The following is a 19,744-nucleotide window of genomic DNA, read 5'->3' as shown; positions in this document are numbered from 1 at the left end:
TGCACTCATGTGTAATACTGGGAAGAAGCTCCTGGCTCCTGGCTTCAGATCAGCACAGCTCTGGCCATTGCAGCCAATTGGGGAGTGAACCAGTGGATGGAAGACCTCTCTCTCTCTCTCTCTCTCTCTCTCTCTCTTCCACTCCTTCTCACGTTATGTAACTCTTTCAAATAAATAAATAAATCAAAAGATTTATATTATGTATTTGAAAGACAGTTGCAGAGAGAGGTAGAGACACACAGAGAGAGAGAGAGTTAGAAGGGTCCTCCATCCACTATTTCAGTCCCCAAATGGCCACAAAGGCCGAGGCTGAGCTGATCCAAAGCCAGGAGCCAGAAGCTTCTTTCGGGTCTCCCACATGGGTGCAGGGGCCCAAGAACTTGGGCCATCCTCTGCTGCTCTCCCAGGCCCATCAGCTGGATCTGAAGTGGAGCATCCAAGACTCGAACTGGCACCCATATGGGATGCTGGAGCTGCAGGCCAGGGCTTTGACCCACTGTGCCACAGCACTGGGCCCCAATAATAAATCTTTTAAAAAAAAAAACTGAAATGGCAGTCTGCAGTACACATGACAAAAATTTAATTGCCCTAATTTTGAAAAGCTTCTTAAAAATCAGGAAGATAAATGAGAAAGGAACAGCAAAATACACGCAGACGCCAACCAATCCGTGCACAGGCCAACGGGGCTGCTCCCTGCGGCAATTCAAGAATTACAAATGGAAGCGAGGTATCATCTGTCCGTTCTCGCGCTGCAACGTCTAAAGAGTTGCTACTGCACCGTGTCGTGTGTTGCAGAGGATGGTAAGGGTCGGGCCGTCCTGCGTGCCCAGAGCAAACGGGCCCACCGCTTGCAGAGGGAACCCTGGGTGGTGTTTGGCGGAAGTTTACAGGCACGTGACCTGCAGCGTAGGGGTGGATCACGTGACTACCGTCATGCGCATGCTCAGAGAAACATTCGAGACAGCGTTGGCAATGTGTGCTGTGCACAGGTGGATCGGGGCGGCTGGGTTTGCGCACGTCACAGGACGGTGTGTTTGGTGCGAGGCGCTGACCGGTGAAGGGACGGCCTGTGTTGCTCTGTGTGCAAGGGCAGGGCCCTGGGGAAAGGTTCCTGGCTCGGTTTAAAGCGAACATGCAGACATGGGTACTTTTGGTCCATACGTATTTCGTCCATGTTTTTGGAAAAATTCTAGAAGAAAATATAAGCAGGAAACATAATGTTTGTGTTTGGGCAGGGCCAGAGGTCTGGGCTGGCAGGGGCAGACAGGCTGGATTTCATTTTGTATTTTGTAGAAGGGTTTGATTCTTTCCCACAAGCATGTTATTCTCAGAATTAAAAAAAAACAAGACTTATTTTATTTATTTGAAAGACAGAGAGAGAGAGGGAGGGAGGAGGGAGGGAGAGAGAGACCTTCCATCTGTTGGTTCACTGCCCAGATGGCTGCCACAGCCAGGGCCTGGCCAGGCTGGATCCAGAAGTGTGAGGGTCTCCCACGTGGGTGCAGGGGCCCAAGCACTTGGGCCATCATCCGCTGCTTTCCCAGGCCATTAGCAGGGAGCTGGATCGGAAGAGAAGCAGCCAGGATTCAAACAGGCGCCCACATGGGATGCCGGCCGGGCCACAGTGCTGGCCCCAGAATTTTAAAATCTTGAGGAAGAAGCCGATGATAAAAGGAGAATCCTGGTTGAAACAGCTCACCCTGGGCTTCTTTTCCATTTTGGTTTCTCAGCTGGTTCGCCTCTTCTTGCAGGCGTAACTTTAATCGGGCAGGGCCCAGGAGGTCATCCCCAGTCTTTCTGTCTGTGAGGAGAGGGAGCCCTGGAGGGGCCGTGGCACGTGTCTCAGGGTCCCGGTACTCTGTCTGCGGAGGTGGGGTCTTACGACCCCCTGTGTGTCTCCTGAGAGCTCCTGCCGTTGGACCCGTCTGCGCTCTCCCTATATCCCGCGCGTCCACAAGGTGGCCTTGGTAAAGTGCGCATGCCCAGGCACCTTCCTGAGGATTCAGGCCCACTGGATCGGGGTAGGGCCCCAGAGCTGCGTTTAGCAGCACCCCCATCAGATGATTCTCAGAAGGAGGTGGCTGCCGGCGCCTCTGACCTCTCAGCCCAGCCCTGGTGGCAGCATCTGTGGCATGTGGCTGCCGGAACTCACTGGGGTGGGGGTGGAGAGGACAAAGCCGCTGCTCCCACTGCCGCTGCAGGGGTCCTCCCCTGGTCCCCTCCCAGGACTCTGCTCAGCTAGGATGAGTGGTACTTTCCGGCTCACCCACCCCGGGATGTACACTTGCTGGCCTGGGTTTGGAGAGCCTCGCAGAGCTCCCCTGGGGCAGCACCTGTGGGAAGGTCTGGGAGGGGCCTGGGCTTGGGGAGGAGCCGCAGGGAGGCCTGGGATGCAGGCCTGTCCGCTCTGACGGTGCTCCCTTGTCCCTGTGCCACAGAGCTTTGGAGGAGCCACCCTCGTGGCTGGGAATTGAGTGGAGACACAGCTGGGCCACTCAGAGGCAGCGTTTCCTGGGGCCTGCAAGAGGAGGAAGGCCTGGTGCCCGCCCGTCAGCTCGAGCCCAGGCCGCACCTGCTGCACCAGGTAGGTGCCCCTGCTGTCATCCTGGCTGTCCGGCTAAGCCGGGGAGCACCAGCCCCTTGGGAAGCCCAGGGAATGTGGCTGTCCTGGCTGCTCCCCTGGCCCGTGGCTCTCTCATCACCACTAGGTGAAAGATCTTTCCAAACCCTTCTAAGCCACAGCCTGGCAGGAGCGGGCAGCCCGTCTCCAAAGGGCGCTGTCCAGGGTGACCCCGGCAGACTCTCTGGTTAGGACTTTGGTTAGGACGCCCTCAGCCCTCGGAGACGCCACACCCTGGCTGAGCTTCTAGCTGAGTGCCCTGAGGGGCTCCACCCAACCGCAGCTGACCCTGGCTTGGGGACATGGCGTTCGGAGGGGTGCCTGACTCCGGACACTTTCATTGGGTGAGGATTGGGACAGATGGTGTCTCCAATGCATGCTGGAGGGCCTCTGGTGACAGCTCCAGCCGCGGTCCCTGTTCCCTCCCTCTCAAACGCTGCACGTGGCATCATGTAACAATGCTGATGTAACGTCAGCAGCGGTCTTGTGGACATCATGGTGAACATCTCGGGAATAAGGAGTCATCTCATCAAAATGCACAGGAGGGGCAGGCACGGGTCTAGTGGCTGACACCTGGGCTCTATGCTGGGCCACGTGGGTTCAGTTCCTAGCTCTACTTCTGATTCCAGTGCACCCTGGAGGCAGCAGCTGATGGCTCAAGTCATTGGGTCCCTGCCACCCTCTTGGGAGACCTGGATTGAGCTCACTGCTCCCAGCTTCTCCCCCCAGCCCAGGACCATTGCAGCCTTTTAGGGAGTGAGCCAGTAGGTGAGGGAGCTCGCTCTCTCTCTCTCTCTCTCTCTCTCTCTCTGACTCCTTCTCCTTGCCTTCCCCTGCTCAGTCACCTCTAGCATTTTTTTCCCCCTTTGCAAAAGGGGCCTTGACTGTAACTGACATCCCCAGCTTGGACGTGTTAAAGCCAGGTTGGCGTCCACACGCGGCTTTCTTCCCAGTTTAAGTAATTAAATAAGTTGATAAATAAATCTTTGCAACAAAGGACTTGATAGTGCAGGAGGCTTTTTCTGGAGGAAGCCAGAGCTGAGATAAGATTTCTCCATCTGAGCATGTCTCAGATCTCTTTGATGTGAAGCAGGAAGTTATTCTGGACGGGCCGTTGGCCAAGAACATTGCGATTGCCGCTGTTATCAATAAAAGGAATCTGAGATGTGGTTCTCCGTGCACAGTGCTCGGTGGGCAGGTCTCTCTGAGCTGCCCTGCTCCTTGCCTGGGATAGCGCCCTGGGCAAGGAGCCTTGGCCATAGGCCGTCATTTACTCGCAGCCCCTGGACATGCCCACTGCCCAGGCCCCTGTCCAGAGGCTGTGAGAATCAGCGCTGAACAAACCCAGGCTCTGGACCCAGTTCCACCACCCATGAGCCTGCTCAGCTCTGTGCACTTAAAATGGGGGTAACAGTGGCATCCCTGGGTACCTGTGAACAAGAAATAAGTTCATCTCTGTGAAGTGCTGGAAACATCTAGCTCCCAGTAAGCGCTTAGCACATTAGCTCTGAGCATAACAGGAGCTTGCTCTCTCCCAACCGCACTCTGCTGCCTGCTTACCCTCTCCACAGCACAGAGCAGTCATCTCTCTCCCCTGCTCCACAGTCATCCGTGGCTCCCCACTGCCCATTCAACGGCTGCGCTTTAACTTGCTTGTGAAAGGCCTTGAAGGCAGGCACTGCAGAATGTTTGCATTGCACATAATTACGAGTCAGCAAGGTCTATGGCGAGGGAGGGTCTCACCCTCAAGGCGGATAAACTGGGTTCCTAAGGAGTGGAAGCACAGCCACCTACAGCCATGCAGCTGGGGCTCTGATCCAGCCACAGCCTGGCCGCCGGCACTCCTGGGGACGGGGAGCCAGATGGGCACACGGGGTAGCTGTGTTTTCCCGGGATCTGCTGGAACTGCAAACGTAGTGAGCCCTGCTTTGGACTGCAGCCCTGAGCCGCATCAGAGCGAAGGAGGATACCTGGCCCTCACCCAGGACAGGCGGCGGCCACAGCTGTGCACCCGCTCTGATCGGGTCAGGTGAGACGACACTGTCCTCGGTCATCGCTGGGAAGTGGCCAAAACCTGGACTCCTGCAGCCCAGGGGGGAAGCCTGAGGCCAGCAGAAACTGCCCCAGCCTGGGCCTTGGGCAGAGCGCTTGGCAAGCTCCCCCTCCCCCACTGTGCGTCTCAGTGCTTCTCTGGCAGAAGAGGGTCCAGTGCTGCAGAGGGAGGAGTGTGGGTTTGGTGTAGGGACGGCTCTTCATCTGACGGGGAGACCTTGGCTGTGTCAGGGAGCTCCTCTGGGCCCCTGTGTTTCCATCTGTGAAATGAGGAAGCTACTGGCCACTTTATTTTAAAAGATTTATTTATATATTTGAAGGTCAGAGTTACAGAGAGAGGGAAAGACCGAGAAAGATCTTCTATCCTTTCTGCTTCACTCTCCAAATGGCCACAGCAGCTGAGCCAGCCCAAAACCAGGAGCCAGGAGCTTCATCCAGATCTCACAATTGGGTGGCAGGGGCCCAAACACCTGGGCCATCTTTGCCCACTCTAGCAGGGAGCTGGATCGGAAGTGGAGTAGCCGGGACTTGAACCAGCGTCCATATAGGATGCCAGCATCGTAGGCTGCGGCTAACCCACCACACCATAACGCCGGCCCCTATTACTTGCTTTATAAGGTGAATGCAAGGGGACAGCGCCTGCACGGGGCAGCACGTGGTCAAGTGCAGGTGTTCTGATCAGACAGCAAAGTTGTTCTTCCAGGCTGTGGGTGGGGCTGTCTCAGAGACTTTTCCACTGAGAGCCTGGGGTCCCACCGAGCATGGAAAGCCAGGAGTGAGGTGACAGAGAGGGGACCACGCAGGCTGTGCTGGTTCCTGTGGGCTGGTGTTTGCTTTCTCCTAATTCATTCAACAAATGTCAGGTCAGGTGTTTGGCACAGGAGTTGAGAGGCAGCTTGGATGCCTGTGTCTCACACTGGGCTGTGCTGTCTGGGTTAGAGTCCTGGCTCCGCTCTCGATTCCAGCTTCCTGCTAATGTGCGCTGTGGGAGGCAGCAGCCAACAGCACGAGTACTCGCATCCCTGCTACCTCCATGGGAGACCCAGATGGAGTTCCAGATTCCCAACTTTGACCTGGCACAGCCTCGGCTGTTGCAAGCACTTAGGGAATGAACCAGTGGATGGAAGATCACTCTGTCAGTTTTTCCTCTGCCTTTCAAATAAATGAAAAAATAAATTAAAATTTGAAAAATGAATGAATTTGCTAGGAGTCCAGGCACTGGGCTCGACCCTGGGTATTCAGCTGCAGGGAGACAGACTCAGCCCGTGCCGCGTGGGGCCTCTGTTCTGGTGGGGACGGGGGCCATAGTCAGAAGGAAGGGTGCAGCAGTGTGGTGGGACGGGCAGGCGCAGGACCAGGAAGAGCAGAGTGGGGACAGGCATGGGGAGCGCCAGAGGAGCCGGGTGGGGAAGCCCCTCGCCGAGGGAGTTAACGTTTGGTCCACACAGATGATTTAGTCCTCTCAGAGTCCCTGGGAGGCTGGCACTCGGGATTAGGGTCTTTCATGAGATCCTGGGACAGGAGCAAACTCCAGCAGCCCCTCTGGTCCCAGCCCGAGTATTGGCATGTCCTTCCTCGGAAACCGTCAGTAACTCCCCACTGCCTGACCACTTAAATCATCGCCCTGAGGGGCAGAGCCTCATGCATTGGCCCCAACCTGCCTGATGGCTCACTAGACCCTTCTCACCCACCTCTGCAGCCCAGCCAGTCTGCCTGAACCTTCCACTCTCTGCTCCCCTCCTCTGCCCACACTGCCCCTGTCCCCACTGGTTTCTGTCCAAGTGGAAACCCATGCGCCCTCCAAATGCCACCTCCCAGGAGCCTTCCCTGACTGCCCGGGCTGTGGTCTCTGAGCCCAGCACCTTGGCTCATGCCACTCCCACTGCCCCTCCTCTGCCTTGGGCTTGGGTGTCGGTTTTGCTGTCTGATCTTTGTACCTGACTGGAAGCGCCAGGGGCAGAGCCTGGGCTCCTTCCCCTCCAGCAGGTCTAGGGCTCTGCAGACATTGGCTGGATTGTGTCCAAGCTCAAACTCTGCCCCACCTTGCCCTGTCCGGCGACACTGCAACAAGCCAGGTGACCGCTGGCAGCTGGGACCTGGCCCGAGCAGACGACAGAGGCAGACGCTGGAGCGAGCAGGAGAGGAGAGAGGAAAAGGATGGAGGTGAGGGGCGGTAGAGAAGCCAGTGAAGGCGGGGGAGGCAGGGGTCCCTGCTGTATTTTTTCCCACAGGCAGATTGTCAGAGACAGAGGGTGGCTTTCTGTTCCTCAGAACACCTGCTCCCTTCAGCATCCCAGCCAGTGCCTCCTGGTGTCTAACCAGAACACCTCTTGCTGCGGCTGGGGCTCCCTTTCTCTGGCTCCGTACTCTGGATTCAGGTCACTGTTCAAGCTCTCCCTCGACCTGGGTCAGCCTGGCTTTCCTGACCTCCACCACAGGGGCAGGAGCAAGGTCAGGAGGTGACCTCGGGCCTGGGGCTTGTGCTCCGCTTAAGGAGGTCAAGACCCCCAGAGCCACTCGGGGACTGTCTGGGGGCTCAGGAGAGGGACCACCGTAGTCATGGAGGTCACTCTAGCCTCGCCCCGCACCTCAGCCCCCCTCCAGGGCTAACCTTGTCACGAACAAATCCACAAACCAAGTTCCCAGCGCAGTAGCAGGTGTTTCTTAGGCCCCCGTGTTCCAGATCTCTGTGCCTCCCTCAGGCCCTGTCAGGCCATGGGAGGCAGCCTCTGCCATGCCACTGCCACCCACCACAGGAACAGCTGTAACCAGGGAGCCCCAAGGCAGCCAGCGTGGCTGCCACCCAGTTTGGACAGATGGGCTGGGCTCCGGGGGGCAGGCTTCAGCCCAGCCCCCCTTCTGCCTCTGGTGCCCCCAAGGGGCGTGCAGTTCTCTCGGGGGCTCTGAACTCCCCCAGGACCCAGGACTTGCCCTGCCCTGCTCCTGTTGCCTGGCCCCCCGCTGGGCAGTCCTGCCCTGACCTCCCTGTGGGAGGAGGCCCATGTGTGCTCCAGCTGGGAGCGGTCGTCTGGGCAGACTGTCCAAGCCACATCTTACGCTGCAGCTGGCACCCCTAGTTGGGGTTGTCGAGAGGTTTTGCACAGACCCTGGCAGGCAGTAAGCCCTCAGTGAACGTGTGCCGGTATTGACCATCTTTGCAGGGCTGCCCGGGTCAGCCCCTCCTCCAGGCAGCCTTTCTGGACTCCAGGTGCTCCTCTATGCTTCCAGCCTGCTTTAAACTTATGCAGCCTCGTAAAATCTCTTTAGGGCTCTCCGTGCCCACTAGAATCCTGTGCCCTGGCTGTAGGCACCCTGAGCACAGGAATGATTTTGTGAGTGACAGGTGGCATGTGGGAGACAGGATTGAGCCTGCCAGAGCTGACTTTTCCAGGGCATATCTTAAAATACCAGGCTGCCCACACTGGGGTCTAGGGGTTGGTTGAGGACTGGGGAGGAGCTCCCATCTCCTGCTTCATGGGCTACATCAGTGATTCTTAGAGCAGGGGTCCTGGCCCGGCAGTGTGGCGTCACCCAGGAGCTTGTTAGAGATTCAGATTCTCGGGCTGCACCCCAACCTGCTGCAGCAGAGCCTCTGGGGTGGGGCCCAGCCATCTGCAGGTGACCAGCCCTGCAGGGGATGCTGACCCACTTGAGTTTGAGGTCCTGTGCTCTCATGTTTCAAAATAACTCAGATGCATTTTCCCTTAAGCCAACCCCAAAGGGAAGGGGGGGGGTCTATGCTCTGGGCTCCTGGGTCCTGGATCCCAGGGGACTTGCACCCTGAGTTTGAGACCATCGTGCAGACCAGGCAGGGTGATGGGGACACCCCCCCCACCCAGATCAGAGCGGGTGCTACCCCCACCTGCCTGGAGCCTGCCTCATGCCCAGTGCCACTGGCTGGCAGCCTCTCAAGGCCGGCCTGGCAGCAGGAGCCCTGAGCAGACTTCTGGAATGCTCAGGCTGCAGACACATAGGCTCACACCCCGTGAACCACACAAATCCGCATGTACACCAGTGCATAGACACCACTCACCACGCACATGGACAAATGCGTAGACATGCAAGCCCCTCAAAGCACACACGAGCACCCCAGACCCAAGCTATAGTCACCAGCACATCCCCCAACACATCCAGATACCCCCGAAACCTACACAGCTGCACACACACATTAACATACCTCAAAACACACACACACAAATGCATAGACCCACTATATTTGTTTTCTTTGTCTTTTACCATTTCTTTTTTTTTTTTTTTTTTTTTTTTGACAGACAGAGTGGATAGTGAGAGAGAGAGAGAGACAGAGAGAAAGATCTTCCTTTTTGCCACTGGTTCACCCTCCAACGGCCGCTGCGGCCAGCGCATCTCACTGATCCGAAGCCAGGAGCCAGGTGCTTCTCCTGGTCTCCCATGCGGGTGCAGGGCCCAAGCACTTGGGCCATCCTCCACTGCCTTCCCGGGCCATAGCAGAGAGCTGGCCTGGAAGAGGGGCAACCGGGATAGAATCCGGTGCCCCAACCGGGACTAGAACCCGGTGTGCCGGCGCCGCAAGGTGGAGGATTAGCCTGTTGAGCCACGGCGCCGGCCACCATTTCTTTTAATTATTCAAAAGGCAGAGTGGCAGAGAGAAAGAGAGATTTTCCGTCTGCCGATTCACTCCCCAACTGGCACAGGCTGGAGCCAGGCAAGGAAGCAGGAACTCTCACCAGGTCTCCCATGTGGGCGGCTTCTTCCACTGCTTTCTTCAGCACATTAGCAGGGACTCGAACCAGCACTCTAGTAAGAGTTGCCAGTGGCACAGGCGGCGACTTAGCCCCCTGTGCCATCACAGGAGCAAACAGGCAGGCCACGGTTGGGTGAACATGTACCCATTTTCTTTTTTGGCAGGCAGAGTTAGACAGAGAGAGAGAGAGAGAGAGACAGAGAGAAAGGTCTTCCTTCAGTTGGTTCACCCCACAAATAGCTGCTGCAGCCGGCGCGCTGCGCTGATCCGAAGCCAGGAGCCAGGTGCTTCCTCCTGGTCCCCCATGCAGGTGCAGAGCCCAAGCACTTGGGCCATCCTCCACTGCACTCCCGGGCCACAGCAGAGAGCTGGACTGGAAGAGGAGCAACCGGGACAGAACCGGCGCTCCAACCGGGACTAGAACCTGGGGTGCCGGCGCCGCAGGTGGAGGATTAGCCTAGTGAGCCATGGCGCCGGCCTATAAGTGCCCATTTTCTAGGGCAGCTTTAACTAACTCACACAGACTGAGTGGCTTGAGGCAACTGAACCGGAGGCTGGAAGTCTGGAGTCAAGGTGTGGGCAGGGCCAGGCGCCCTCTGCAGGCTCCGGGGAAGGATCCTCCCCCTCCCCCTTGTGGCTGCCAGCAATGCTTGCTGGCCATTGGCTTGTAGCCGTGTCACTCCAGCGCCTGCCTTATTAGGACCCCGTCTTTTAAACTGGTCACATCTGCAAAGACTGTCTCCAACCAAGTTACATCCAACAAAGTAACTTGTGATTCCAAGTGGGCCTGTATTTTAGAGGGACGTTATTCAACCCAGAAGACCCACACGTCCCCAAACACACAGATCCTAAGGCAGAGAGCGGCACACGCACACACAACACACACACGCCTTGCAGACAAGGACTCTTAGAGCCCCAAGGGAGCCAAGAACCCCTCCATGTCAGCTGCTTTTCGTTTGGCTTTTGCTGCTGGGTTTTGTTTGAAGTGGTTAGGTGTGTGTACAGTGTAAACCTCACATAGGAAGGGGAGGATGTAGTAAAAAGTCTGCCCCACTCTGCTTCTGTGGCTGCCTCATTCCTGTCCCAGAGAAGAGCAGCCAATGCCAATGACTTCTTGTGAATCCTTCCAGAGAAGTCTAGACCCCATGGCGGTGCACACACACGGCAAGATGCACGCACTATGCGTGGTCAGCGTCTTGTGCTTGCACTTGGCAGTGAATCTGATCATCCATTTCTGTGCTGCTCGGGGTCTCCGTCACCCCACTGTGTGCCCTCTGAGATCCTCCCCTCCCCTCCCCCACCCCCGTTCCTAGCATGGTGCAACAGAGGAGGTGTTTGGTGAAGGCTGGCTCTGTGTGGACATCTGTGAGTCATCAACAGCTGGTTGGGTCTGAGTGGGATGAGGGCTCCGCCTCCCAGCTGCAGAGCCCCTGTCGATCAGAGCCTGTCCTGGCAGCAGCAGGTGGTGGGCTGGAAGGCACCCAGCAGTGGCCAGCCTGTTTGCTCCTGTTGTGGCACTGGCAGCCTTCATCCTGGCTCCAGCTGGGGCCAGCTCTGCCATCAGGGCCTCTACCACTGCTGCATCCCCATGACCCCCTCCCACACTTTCTCCCTCCCTCCCGGCCCCCTCTGGCCTCCTGCAGAGGAATCAGTCAGGGCAGAGGCTGGGGAGAGAGCCACGCTGCCAGCCTCTTCACCCAGGGGCCCGCTGATGGCAGTCCAGGGGAGCATTGCTCAGTCTCGCTGGCTGGAGGCCACGCGGAGACTTGTTGCCATGGAGATGAGAATCCCAGCCAGCGTGGCTCAGGGTCGGGCTGGGCGTGCTGCTTCTCCCAGTGGTGGTGAGTGTGTTTGCTCAGAAATGAGATAGATGTGCCACATTTTTTGGTAAACCAAGACAGAAACGGAAGTCCCAGTCCAAGATTCTGCCATGCCCTCTATCCATAGGCTTTGAGGGCTGCCCAGCTCCCCAGAGACTGGACACCCAGGGCAGTGTTAGCCAGCCCTTCCGCGCCTGTCTGTGGAAAGACAGGGTTAAGGCAGAGGAGCTGGGAGATCCCTTCCAGCCAAAACACTCTGGTTGGAGGGCGAGGGGCCAGTGAGCCCCGCCCCTGCCCAGCTGCCTATCTCCTTTCTTCACCAGACAGTTGTAACGCACTCAGGCCTGCCTGGCGCAGCAGAGAATGACCAGTAGTGCAGCCCAGGCCCTGCCGTTAAGGCCTTTGGTGCAGGTATCTGCTGTGTCATCCTGAGAGGAGTGGCCCATTCTGGGTACCAAGCGCCTGGACTGAGCCAGCACTGGGTGCTGGGCGCTGCTCCCAGTGTTTCCTGTGTTTGGTTCGCTGGATCCTCACAGCCACTCCGTGAGGCAGGTGCTATTTACATCTCCATTCAACCTTGGGGCAAGGGGAGGGGAGGGGAGGGGCTGAGCTGGAGGCAGGGCAGGCTGACCCCAGGGAGAGCCGTGCTGGGCAGGCCTCTGAACCCCTTCCCCATCATCACACTGTCTTGTGCTGTAGTCAGCCCTGTGCTGTGGCTGCCGGGAGGAGTCATTGATTGGGGCGGGGGGGGGGCAGTTGGTGACAAGGGCTTGCCTCTGGCTTCCAGGCAGACCCCCCCAGGGCCCCAGTGGTCACCTTGGCCTGGATGGTTTGAGGTCAAGCCTTGGTCTTCTTGTCCCTGACCCTGCTAGGCCCTGAGGGGGATGGAGAGGAGACAGCACACAGTTCAGACCTTGACCTGCTTTATTCCTTTTTTCTAATTTATTTATGTGAAAGGCAGTACAACAGAGGAAGGGGTAGGGGGGAGAGAGGGAATCTTCTCTCTATTGCCTCACTGAAAAAATTGCTACAACAACTAGATCTGGACAAGGCTGAAACCAGGAGCCAGGAACTCCATTCTGGTCTCCCACATGGAGGGCAAGGGCCAAAGTAACTTGGGCCGTTTTCTGTTGCCTTCCCAGGTGTTAGCAGGAAGCTGGATCAGCAAAATGGAGCAACTGGGACTCAACCCAGCCCCTAATTAAAAAAAAATTAAACTGCATTTGTTTATTTGAGAGGCAGAGAGACCCTCAGAGAGGAAGAGAGAGAGAGTTCACTCCCTAAATGCCTGCAATGGCCCCAGCAGGGAACTGAAGCCAGGAGCTGGGAGTTTAGTCCACGGGGATGGCAGGGTCTCAGCTACTTGGGTCATCACCACTGCCTTCCAGGGTGTGCTCTAGCAGGAAGCTGGAACTGGGAGCAGAGCTGGAACTCAAGCCGGGCCCTCCCCCACCCCCCGTCTTCACCATGGTGCCAAGCCTGCCCCTGCTCTGCCTTCTGCATAGGTGACCTGTACCAGGGCTCCAGGCCACGTGCCCTGCTCCCCTCCGCATGCACAGGTGTGAGTAGGAGTTGGTCAAAATGAGGGCACTTGAGGGACAAGGGAGATGGAGCTGAGGCAGGAAGAGGAGCCAAAGCTGGCCATCTGTGTGCCTGGAAATACCCTTTGCTTTGAAACATTCTCATTATGAATAATTCTGCACGTAAAGAGTTTCTCAAAAGCATTAAAAATTTTAAAGGAGCATTTAAAGAACATGGTGTAATTTTCATTTTAAATTTTGCTTTCATTTCTCTTTTTTTAATCTTTTAGAATCGAGATCATCTAGTTCAACAGCATCATACCTGCTGTTTTTACTTCGTATTCCGTCACCCCCTCTCCTGCTCCCTGTGTCTCCCTGCATTGCTGCTGGGCTCCCAGGGCCCCGGGTGTCTGTGAAGAGTCTGAAGTCCCCACAGCTCCCCCCATTTGGCTCTAGTCGTGGCTGCTCACTGGCCCGGGACCATGGGCAGAAAGTGAAGGGATGGCACCTTCCGGCAAGGAGAGGCGCCCTGTGGAGGTCCCGGAGCTGAGATGGGGTGGTCCAGCTTCTGGCCTGGTCCAGGTGGCCACCTTTTCCCCACTGCCTCCCAGCTCCCTCTCACACCTGCAGTTGCTCCTCACCTTTAGCCGAGGGTCCCACGGATGCAGTGAGGATCTGGGGCGGTCTTCCCGGGACAGACAAGGCCGTGTCTTCTCAGTTGTGCCACTGGTGCAGTGTAGTCACAGACGCTCAGTTTCCAGCCCTGACTCTGTCTCTCCAGGTTGTGACTTTAGGCCAGTTGCTTAACCTCTTTGAACCCCAGTTTCTCTAACTGTGAAATGGGGGCATCAGCTCCTACTTCTTAGGCTTCTACCTCTTGGACTGCTTGTGAGGAATAAACTGTGTTAACGTGTACCATGCCTGGCCCATCACCCACACTGGCACCTTCCCCTTCTCCCTTCCTCTGAGGCTTTCTCAAACCCGAGGTGTGGCCCAGTGTTCCCCATCAGCACTTCTTTCTCTCCAGTAACTTTCTTGAGCCTGGCTTCAGTGCCTGGAGGGGGCACCAGCCGGGTGAGCAGGAGGGGGCTGTGGGGTGCCCAACTCCAGTGCCACTAACTCTGATCAGGGCAAATCCTCAGTGCTTCATATGGTGGCTTACGGCAGCTTAACTTGCTGCACCACATCACCAGCCCCAAAATGTAGAATTTCAAAGAAGGAATTATATGCTTTCAGAATCATGGGAAGGGCTAGAATCTGGGTGTTCAGAAGAGAGCAGAGCTGGCCACTAGACAGCCCACTTCTCATCCACAGTTGGGGACCCTCTCTGGCACCAGGGAGCTCATGTCGCCTTACCTGCAGTCCAAGGTCAGGAGACCTGTGCAGCCTGTGCCACGGCTGCCTCTTACATCCCCCTTCCTGGGAGTCAGAGGGAGAGAACCTTTCCTTACCCTAGCGTGACTTGTGAGTGAAACACAGCCCAAGCCCCGGGAAGGTGGCTTTGTCCTCCCTCTGCGTCCAGGGCATCTACTCAGCCTACTCTATATCCAGAACCCCTGGTGCGAGTGAGCGTTGGAAATGTGCTTCTCAGCTTTCTAGCCTCTGTGATGTAGGAAGGCACCCCAGAAAGAGGTGGGAGTAGATGCTGAGGGCCATCAGCCATGTGGGACAGGCAGCCCAATAGATTTGTTAACCCAGGCTGCGCATGAAGGGACTTGGCACAGTGCTTGACATAGCACTCACTCAGTGCACGGGAGCTGTGTCTGTCATTATTGGACCAGAGCACCTGTGAGCTCTGCCTGGCCCTGCCTAGGAGGAGCCGCAGCAGAAGTGTGTGCGCTGTGTGGTGCTGTCCACGGTGCTGAAACCCTGCTGGCCCCAGCTGCTGGCTGCCTTATTATCACACAGCTTGCAGAGTGGGCACCACGGCGGGCAGGGGCCTAATCCACTCATTCCATGCTGCTTCAAAGGTGGCTCGAGGGCTTCTCAGGGAGGCTTGGCCTGGATTCGAGGAAGAGGGTAGCACAGGAACCAAGTTTTGTCACTCGGTTTACAAAAAGCCTCCGTGCATATCTCCTTTAGTGAACCCTCATAACCCCTGGCATTGGCAGGACAGACATGCTGATATTCATTTTGTGGAGGAGAAGCTAAGAAGCAAGAATTTAAGTGGAAGATAATAAATATTAGAGCCATATTTACCCCCATTGTCCCAACCCACAACCTCAGGCTTTCTGTACTCCGTGCTATGACTTGGGGAAGGAGACTCGGTAACCAGTAGAGTGCTGTGAGCGTGCAAAATCCCAGGACTCGAGTAGTCTATCACAGTATGCAAATATTTGCAAATCACTCACATCTTATTCATTCCTACCCCTGCGTGGGGCTCCGGATGAAGAGTCATCTGTCTTTCATTGAAGTCTACTACTTGCCGGTCACAGTGGAAAACCACGGACAATAAAATAAAGGATGTGGCCCTGCTGTCACAGATGCCACAGATCTGTTGGAGACCTTGCTGCTCATGTCCATGAGAAAATGAGAGCGCAGTTCCAGGCAGTCGTAGCAAATGCCAGCTATATAGAGTGTGGGGAAAAGGTGTGGACCAGGCTGGCCATCTGAAAAGAGGCCCCAGAAAACAGGATATGAGCTGTGCTCAGGACCTGGAAGTGCTGATGAGCTGCTACTGAGCCCAGAGGGATGTGACTGAAGGGAGGGGCAAGAGCTCTGAGACTCCAGCAAGACATAGAACTAATGGGAGACAAGCCAGAGCTCAGAGTTCCCGGTGCAGAGGCAGTGTGGGGCTCTGCACGTCCTAGCAGCTCTCCAGAGACTCAAGGCCAGCAGGAAGGGAATGACGGGGGTCACACAGGAGGTGGAGGCGGCACTAGTTTCCTGAGCTTCCCTACTGCAACATGACTCAGGGCACCAGGCTACCACTGTTTGTCCTCACAGCTCCTTCTTATCTGGGGGAGACAAGAAACTCTGGTTCTTTAAGGACACCTTGTCTAGATGCAGAGAACCCTGGAAGTCTTAGGCCATGGTTCTCTATCTCAGCTGCACAGACTCGACCAAGGATTCTCATTTTGTAATGTCTTGGGTGGGGTGTAGGTATTTGGGTCTACAACACCTTGCAGATGATTCCAAGGCCTGCCCCCAAGAGTCACAGAGAGCACTGAATGGGGAGCCAGAATATCCAAGTTCTCATCCCGAATCCACTGCTTTCCCCAGCCTTCAGTCTGCTGGAGACTTGGTCTCCTGATGTGTAAAGTTGGACAAACCTCTTTTATTGGGAAGATGGAAGGTTCAAAGCAATGAAGAGCTCAGGATACTGGGGGTGGGGGTGGGGATTTGTAGCCAACAGATAAGGCAGATGGGGAAGGACATGCATCAGAACCCCTCAATCCAGCAACACCCCTTCCCTATAGGGTACCTGGCTCCCTAACAGGGAGTGTGGGATGAAGCTACTGAGCTGACTTCCTGGAAAGGTGTTGCCGCCCTTGGGAGGACACCCAGAGAAGGAGGGGAGGGGAATCCTGGTTTGCTTGTTTAGGTCCAGAACCATGGGAGATAATCTTTCCTTTTGTTAGCAAAAAAAGGTGATGAATTATTGCGGAGACTGAGAAGGCCAGATGGCAAGGGGGCAGGGCAGGAGCTGTGGCTTTGTGTACTGGCAGTGATGGGGCTGGAGGAGGAGGTGGGGTGGCTTCCCACCTGCAGCATCTGCTCCTAGGACACAGCCTGTGGCTACAGGGATTCTGTCACCCCGTCACCATGCAGGGCCTGCGAGCAGACCAAGTGCAGGCTGAGTGACTCCAGGGGCCAGTTGGCTTCCTGGCTCAGTTCACTGTGCTTCCTGCTGCATTACCCTGAGAGCCCAGAGAAGGCTAACCCTTGGACTAGGCCTGGGCAAAGCCATCCCCTTCCTCTGTGCCCTGTCCAGTATTGCCCAGGTGACAGCAAAGCACAGAGGTTGTGAACTGCCTGGATTTAAGACAAACTCTGCCACGTACTAGTGCCTAGACCCTGGGCAAGTTGTTTAACCTCCCTGGGCCTTAATTTTCAAGGGATGGTTCTCATGCCCTTAGGTGCTTGTGAGAATGAAGTGAGCTAATTCTTTAATTGTAAATTTTTAGCCCATAGCAAATGTTGAGTAAATGGTTGCTATTAATAAGTTCTCCCCTTTGTAATGCCCTCTGGACCATCCTAACTCTGAGGACATCCATGGCACTTGGGCGCCCCACACAGAGGACTTGGCCTGGAGGTGTCTGGCTCATTTGGAAGGACGGTGGAGAGCACCATGTTTGCCTGGCTGGTTAGGAGAGCAGTAGGAGAAACCAGGCCTGGTTTGCAAGCCAGGACTGAGCAATGGATGAGTGGTGCTCACTTGACAACAAAACTTTACCTGAGATGCCAGATTTGGCTGCAGGGAGGAATGGGATAGGAAGAGGGCCACATACTCTCCTGTCAGAATAATTTGTGCAGCTATAGGTGGGGTGACCTGAGAGTCCCGACTCACCCACCAGCGTCTTCTCCCACTGCCTGTCCTTGACCCCAAAGCAAGGTTGGCCTTGGCTTTTTACACCCAGGAAGAGCAGAGGCAACAGCCCCCACCAGCTGCAGTGTGAGAGGTGTGGATGGTCCTTGCCATCCCCACATCACTCCTCTTGTCCATCCCAGCACAGAGTAGATGGAAAGAGCCTAGGAAGCACCCAATCTGGGCCCTTCACCACCATCTCCCAAAAGCACTGGCGATGGTGATGATGGCCCTGGCTAATGGTGAGCACATATGTGTTTCTCAAGCATTGTGCAAAGGGCTTTATGTGAATTAGCTCACTTCATCTTGGCAGGAACCCCTGTGGTTATTCCCATTTTCCAGATATGGAAACTGAGGGTCAATCCATCACACAGCAAAAGTGGGTCTGGGATTTAAGTCCAAATAGTCTGGATACAGAAAGCCTGATTCTCCTTGCTGCCCCAAACAGGTTATTTGTCCTCTGCCGTGTGTGTAATATTCAAAGCGACACGTTCCTTGATGCACCCTTGCCCCAGGCTGGTTCCCCTGCTGTGGGTTCCTTTAGCACCCTCAGGTTAGCACCCTTGGGCTTCAAACTTCATCCTTTCTGGGGCTGATGCAAGGTCTGGGCTTGCTGCCTCTCTCCTTCACAGCCAAGAGCTAACTCTCCCCCTCCAGAAAGAAGCAAAGTCTGGAGATGCTGAAGGTGGGGGAGGCAGAGAGGAAGCCTGGAGCTGCTCTAGGTCTCCATGGCAACAGCCTTCCGTCACTGCTGCCTAGGAGAGCTTAGGAAGGTGGGGAGGTGGGAGAGGGTGTGGATTGTTTCTTCTGCCTTTTTCCTACCTCCCCTGCTCTGAGTCTCGTTGGTCAGGTTGAGCAGGAAGTCTATACTCGGTCAACCTGCTACTCAGTGAATTCTTGTTGGCTGGCTGGCTGGCTGTGTGGGTGGATGGATGGATGGATGGGTGAGTGGGTGGGTGGGTAGATGGATGGGTGGATGGATGGATGGGTGGATGGATGACTGAGTGCGTGGATGGACAAATGGATGGGTGGATGGGTGTGTGTGTGGGTGGATGGATGGATGGATGGATGGGTGGGCGTGTGGGTGGGTGGATGGATGGATGAATGGATGGGTGAGTGGGTGGGGGGGTGGATGGATGGATGGGTGGATGGATGAATGGATGGATGGATGACTGAGTGTGTGGGTGGATGGATGGACGGATGGACAAACCAGTGATCTGTTCTACACTCCTGCCATGACAATGCATTTTCATTCTTCAGAAGGCTACGCTCTCTTCCCTCGGGGCTTGGCCAATATGACCCTCTCTGCCCACACTGCCCCTGCACACTGCTTGTTCTTGCACTTCCTTCACAGCCCGGCTTGAGGGTCATTTTGTCAAAGTCCGGAATATCAAGGGCAGGCATTCAGCCTAGTGGTTAAGACTCCAGTGAAGACACCTGCTTTCCATATTGGAATATCTGGGTTTTGATATTTGGCTCTGGCTCTTGGCTCCAGCTTCCTGTTAATGCACACCTTTGGAAGCAACAGGTGATGGCCTGAGTTGGGGTTCCTGACACCCATGTGGGAGACTGGATTGAGTTCCTGCTCCTGGCTCCTAGCTCCAGCCCTGCCCCAGGCTGCCCAGCTGTCTGCAGGCATGTAGAGAGAGAACCAGCAGATGGAAGCTTCTTTTATCTCTCTGCTTCTCAAACAAATAAACAAAAATTTTTAAATGGAAAACTTTTGTGCTTAACCATTGATAAATGAGGAGCAGTAGGCTGGGAGGGACTCTTTGCAAAACAATCTGATAAAGGATGTATGAACCCGAGAGGAGGGAAGGGGCCCTGAGGCTCAGGGGGTCTGGGGCCCTGAGCCTTGTGGTCTGTTCACCGCATTTCTTCTTTTACAGCAACCCGGTCACTGAGTGGAGCCTGGCTGGAACCTTCCAAGAGCTGACTTGGGTAAGAAGTCTCCTTAATTAGACAGGCAGGTTCACCATCTGCCACTTCCTGGGCCCAGACTCCCCCTGCTGGCCACCTGCATGCAGCACTGTAGCTTCTTGCCACAGCTGCCCGACATGGCGCAGGTGGCTGTGCTTGCTGTCCAGGAAACCCCAGAGATGGTGCTGCCGCTGCGCTGATGCTTCCTGATTTCAAGTTTGCGACTGCGTGCATCAGTGACCTGGGGTGGAGGCATAAGCCATGGGCAGCCTAGGCAAACAGAAGGGACCAGAAAGTAAGGACAGTTAGGAAGACAAGACTCTGTGATCCAGAGGGTTGGAGTGGGAGGTTTTGTTCCCTCCCTCCTCTTCCAGGGTAACTTCATTGAACCCCCTGTTTTTGTGAATGAGCCTGAGAGGCCCCAGACTCCCAGGCCACCCCCATCTCCTCCACGCCCATCCTCTGTCTTCATTCCCTTCTCCATCCCCATCACCAACCCTCTGTACTCCATGGTGTCCCTGGAAATCCACACCTACTTCTCATTTTACAAGTATTTATGTG

The 19,744-nt window shown here is 55.8% G+C and overlaps 1 protein-coding gene across 2 annotated transcripts in view; it reads left to right on the top strand.

The window, feature by feature from the left end:
• TMEM63C (transmembrane protein 63C) overlaps positions 1 to 19,744 on the top strand; it is a 69,075-nt gene that overhangs the window by 11,780 nt on the left and 37,551 nt on the right. For both annotated transcript variants that reach the window (XM_062181244.1, XM_062181243.1), the window contains exons 2-3: positions 2,439 to 2,584; positions 19,153 to 19,204. The gene's annotated coding sequence lies outside the window, so the exon portion shown is untranslated. The remainder of the gene's footprint in view (positions 1 to 2,438; positions 2,585 to 19,152; positions 19,205 to 19,744) is intronic.

The sequence above is a fragment of the Lepus europaeus genome, chromosome 22 (assembly GCF_033115175.1).
Source record: "Lepus europaeus isolate LE1 chromosome 22, mLepTim1.pri, whole genome shotgun sequence".
Lineage (NCBI taxonomy): Eukaryota > Metazoa > Chordata > Mammalia > Lagomorpha > Leporidae > Lepus > Lepus europaeus.
This window is presented reverse-complemented; position numbering and strand designations above follow the sequence as displayed.